General features: G+C 43.1%; 1 non-coding gene across 1 annotated transcript; it reads right to left on the minus strand.

Moving 5' to 3' along the window:
* Positions 1 to 422: 422 nt before the first annotated feature.
* LOC145629786 (small nucleolar RNA R71) lies at positions 423 to 529 on the minus strand. Its single transcript, XR_014111927.1, has one exon. It is a non-coding gene; the product is annotated as a small nucleolar RNA R71 (small nucleolar RNA).
* Between the last annotated feature and the right edge of the window lie 4,899 nt (positions 530 to 5,428).

Raw genomic sequence — 5,428 nt, forward strand, 5'->3', positions numbered from 1 at the left:
AATAAATTGCGAGAGCCTGTTAATCATGTTATTTATGCAATGTCAATGATTGATTACTATGTTTTACCCTGGAGTATTATTTATTGGTGAACCTATGCCCTAGATCCTTTTATATATTGTTTTCTCCCTATTCCTATTCTTTGTAGTTTAGTTTCATACTCAATTATAAATATTGGTTACTTAGATAATTTAGATTATAATAATTAATTAGGAGTAAAAAGACTTGTTTCCCTGTGGAGATCGACCCTACTTCCCTATCTACTTTAGTTAGAGGACTTAGGAATTATTTTTGATTAGGGGATACGACTGGAAAAGCTAAATTGTGGTTTAATGGCTTAAATAGAACTACACTTGGTATAACTGACTGGGAAACTCTTGTTTTGAATTTCTATAACAAGTATTATCCTGCATAGAGAACAGCAGTACTACGGAGTGCGATTCAGAACTTTGCCCAAGAAGCCGATGAGTCTTTATATGAGGCTAGGGAGAGGTTCAAGGACCTACAAAGAGAATGCCCTCACCATAATTTAGCGCAATGGCAGTTAATCCAAGCCTTTTATAACGGCATTGGAAATTCTTCTAGAATAATTTTAGACTCTGCAGCTAGTGGGAGATTTATGAATCTTAATGTTGATGATGCAGGTCAGGTTATTGAAGATATGGCGATACACAATTCCCAATATGGGAATCCCAGAGGCTTTGCTAACAAGGGGAAACATAGTGTCGACTCTGTATCCTTTTTGCAAGCTCAACTGACCTCTATTTGCCAAAAATTAGATAATCTGAGTATTGCTAATGTAGCTAATGTTTCTGCGATTAATAATAATTCTAATGAGGCTTTCTGTGAAAATTGTGGTATTTTAGGTCATTGGGAGCAGGATTGCAGGAGTTCCGTAGAGCAAGTTAATGCCTTCCAAGCTTATAGGCAGAATAACCCATACTCCAACACTTACAATCCTGGGTATCAGAATCATCCATACCTTTCCTACCGGAGCACTAATGTTCAAAATCCACCACCACAAGAACCACAGGTGCCACAACAACAGCAGCAGAAATATTATCACCCCAATGCTAGCCAGAAGAATCAACCACAACAACCCCCCTCATCTTCCGACCCTTCTTTGGGGGAAATTAGAGCAATGTTGGTCAATATGTAAAAGCACATGGAGAGCAGGGATGCGACAATTGATCAAATTCTAGCGCATAATAAAATTGTAGATAATCAAATTGCGCAACTCTCCGCTACTCTACAAGCACGCCAACAGGGAGCCCTGTCGGCACAGCCGACTAGGCCTACGGATCAAGCATTTGCAATTACTCTACGGAGTGGTTCAAACTATGAAGGGCCCTCTATGCCCAGAGTCGATGAACCTGTTTTATTAAATAATGCTAATCTTGATTCCATTAAACCAAACAATGTAGTTGATAGCCCTGCAGGGCTAAAGGATAATACTAACATATCTAATTCTACATTGCAGGGTAAAACTCCAGAGAAGGTGGCTACTCCAGACAAAGATAAGAATGCTCCAAAGCCAATCATCAAACTTCCTTTCCCTAATCGTCAAGTGAAGACAAACTTGGATAAGCAGTTTGGTAAGTTCCTGGAGGTGGTTAAAGATTTGAAGGTAACAGTTCCCTTTACTGAATTAATCACACAAATCCCCTCATATGCAAAATTTATGAAAGAAATTTTGACGAGAAAAAGTTCTATTAGTGAGGTAGAGACAGTAGCTTTCACTGCAGAGTGTAGTGTCGTACTTCAAAATAAGTCTCCACCTAAATTAAAGGATCCGGGTAGTTTTTTTATCCCTTGTCATATTGGCAATCTACTGATTGATAATGCATTATGTGATTTGGGTGCTAGTGTTAGCGTCATGCCATTATCTGTGTGTTCTAAGTTGAATATGGGTAAGTTAAAAGCTACCAATATAACTCTGCAAATGACCGACCGTTCTTTCAAATACCCCCTATGTAATTTAGAGGATGTCCCCGTTAGAGTAGGTAAATTTTATATACCTGTAGATTTTGTTGTTCTTGATATGGATGAGGATATGCAAACCCCAATTATTTTGGGTAGACCATTCCTTAACACTGCAGGAGCAGTCATAGATGTAAGAAGTGGTAAGCTAACACTATCAGTAGGGGACGATAAAGTGGTTTTTAATCTGAATAATGCCCCCAAAAGCTCCATGACTGAGGAGAAATGTTTCAGTGTTAATGTGGTTGTAGATTATTCTAACAAGCCCCAAGCTCTTGAAAAATATCCCTTGGAGGCGGTATCTTGTGTTGCATCCTTTTCAGATGAGATAGACAAATGGCAGAAGGAAGTCGATGCAATAGAAAGAGCACTCTACAATGTTGGTCTTGGTTTCGAGGATGAACAGGTGGAACCGATCGAGCATGTTGTGCGAACTGAGCCTACGATATGTGTTCCGCCAGATCGAGTTGCAGGTGTTGAACGCAATGACAATTTGAAGCAACATTCGATTGAAAAAGGGTTTTTAGTGCGGAGCATTGACGAACCCCCAGTCCAAGTCAAGGAGGATCCACCCGATGAGGTGACTTGGCGTCCCACAGGTTATGTTAGGAAGCCGCATCGCAGCCTAAACATCGCTAGACCGGGTGAGAAACCACCCGATCAAGCGTTAGGCCAAGGGTCCTAGAAATTGTACTTGGTAAGAAGGTCGTGCGGGACCTAGATAAACCAGCGCTTTGCGGGAGGCAACCCGTATTTTTAATGCTTTTTAGTCTAGTTTTTCCTTTTTCTTTTTCTTACGAGAGGAGAGATGAGGGAATTTAATGAGTTTTATGAGTGTGTGCACAGGTTTGAAGGAAAAGAGTTAGCCAATTTTTAGAGAAAAGAAGACAATCAACAATATCCGATTTAGTCTCGGGCCCGACCAGGCGAAGCTCGCCCGATCGGGCGCGAGAGTAAGGGTCTGAAAATAAGTAATTTCGCCCGACCGGGCGCGAATTTCGTCGTATATGGACTAATTTGTCCGCCCGATCGGGCAAGCCTCGCCCGACCGGGCGCGAGAAGGGAAGAATTTTGGCCTAAACTTCGCCCGATCGGGCGACTGGCGCCCGACCAGGCGCGAGAGTAAGGCGGAAAATAATAGTCAGATCGCCCGACCGGGCGAGCGGCGCCCGACCGGGCGCGAGAGGTAACATAATTAAAGAACATCAGATCGCCCGACCGGTCGCGAGCTTCAACATTCAGCCCAAATTAGATCGCCCGGCCGGGCGAGCTGGGACCCGACCGGGCGCGAGACCAGCCGCTCGTCTTCTTTTCCCTTTTCTTCTTTCTTTCTTCATTTCTTCTTTCCTCCATTACTTTCTCTCTCTAAAAACTCAAATTTTCTCTAACTTCTCTCTAAGATTTCTCCTCCATTACCAATCCAAATTCAAAACTTTTTATATATTTGTGATCCTCTCTTCATCCTCTTCACTCTCATACAAAAAAAAAATTCAGTTTTAAATTCAGAAAATTTTCGACCCATTTCTTCCACATGGCTTCAAAGAGGGCAATATCCATTTTTGGTAGGAGCTCCAGCTCGAGGGAGGAGTACGACCCAGACTTGCAGCTCCCATATTGGCCGACGATCCGGATCGTGAGCCGAGAACAAAAAGAACGATTGGAGCATTTGGTCGGTCGTGAGGTAATCCCTTCTCGGTGGTTACACCGCCCTACCCTAGAATCATATGGTTTGTTTGATTATGTTAAACGATTTTTGAATGATATTGGCATGAGAAAATTTGTTGACATGCATTATCCTACATACCGAGAAATTACATGTGAATTTCTGTCCACTTTTCATGTTGTTAGTAGTAGGAATGGGCCGAATTTATTTTTCAGGTTAAATAATAGAAATATTAGTTTAACTTTTGTTGAATTTTGTAAAATTTTTGAATTAAATTCTGAATTATCTCACCAGTGGCATGCAGATTATAAAATGGGTGATTTATATTATGCTTTGACTGGTTTACCTGCCCCCGACCCCCAACATGCTAGTACCAAACCCATTCACCACCCTGTCCCGAAAATCTGGCAAAGATTTGCGGGATTGTGTTTTTTGGGTAGGGCCGAGCCTCATAACGCTCAAACCAACGAACTAGCTATAATAGGACACTATGTATACGGGTTTGGGAAATTGAACATATGCAGGTTTATAGTTCACCACCTGAGTCGGCATGCCACAGCCAGCACCACTTCCAAGTCCCCTATCCGTTTAGGTGGCCTTATCACTCGAATAGCGGTGAAAAAGGCCGGTTTTGTAGTAGACGGACCCCACCAGCTGACCAACTGCGGACCAGATACCTACATGACTGCTAGGTATTTTGAGGATGTGGGGTGGGTTAGGCCGGATAGCGAGCAGACACCCTTTTGGTGTATTCGGACTGGGAACGAGCAACCTTTGCCCATTTTTCCCCTTCCCAGTCCAGACTTGACCGCCTTTCCCCCAGGGCAACTTTCTTACACCTATGATGCTTTAGTTGCCAACGCTAGGGGGCAGGCACCACCACCACTAGTTCCACCACCCCAGCCTCAGCCCGAGGTGGCTTTTTCGCCACCTCGTATGTCCCATTCCGTCCCTCACGTTGACTCTGACCCAGTTTGGGATTTTCAGAGCATAAGTCAGGCCCTAGGACGTATTGAGCATTCACAAACTGACCATAGGAGGATGGTAGGCTCTATTGACCAGAGGTTAGGGTACCTAGAGAGGAACCAGGGTAGAGCTCTCTACCCTATGTACGATGATTATGCTCGTCGAGGCAACATTCCCGACGATGCTATTCACCCTGACTGGTTTCAGCCTCCACCCCAGGGATACGATAGGGATCCCACTGCCCGTGGTATTTACACGGACTATTCTTCCTTTTTCGGGTACGGGCAGGACATTCCTTTCGGGGGACCGGCGGGGGGGAGTTTTCACGCTGATTATTTTGGTGGTAGCTCTTCTGGTGCAGGTGGTGCAGGTGGTGAAGGTGGCAGTGGAGGTGCGGGCTTCGGCTCGATGAACGAGGATGATGAGGACTAGCTATGCTGGGCTAGTTTTCGAGCCAATGAGGACATTGTCTGATTCTGGCTTGGGGGAGATTTTGGTTTGGTATTTTTTCTTTTTCTCTTTTCTTTTATTTTTGGTGTGTTTTCTTAGGTTAGTTTTCTTGCTTTCTAGGCTAGTTTTATTGCTTTCTTATATATAAAAAATACAAAAAAATTGAAAATTAAAAAAATCCAAAAATACGTTCCAATGAATTATAAATTATGCTTCCCTGTGCCCCTTACTTGAGAAAATTGTTTTGATTCTTGGTATTTGATGATAGGCATTGTGGATTAGTTGATCATGATTTGATGTTTGATTGCCTTGAACCCTTAACATGCGTCAATTTTGTCCAACTACTTGTGAATATAGTGCTTGACTAGTTG

Source organism: Chenopodium album, chromosome 4, assembly GCF_948465745.1.
Source record: "Chenopodium album chromosome 4, dcCheAlbu1.1, whole genome shotgun sequence".
Classification (NCBI taxonomy): domain Eukaryota; kingdom Viridiplantae; phylum Streptophyta; class Magnoliopsida; order Caryophyllales; family Amaranthaceae; genus Chenopodium; species Chenopodium album.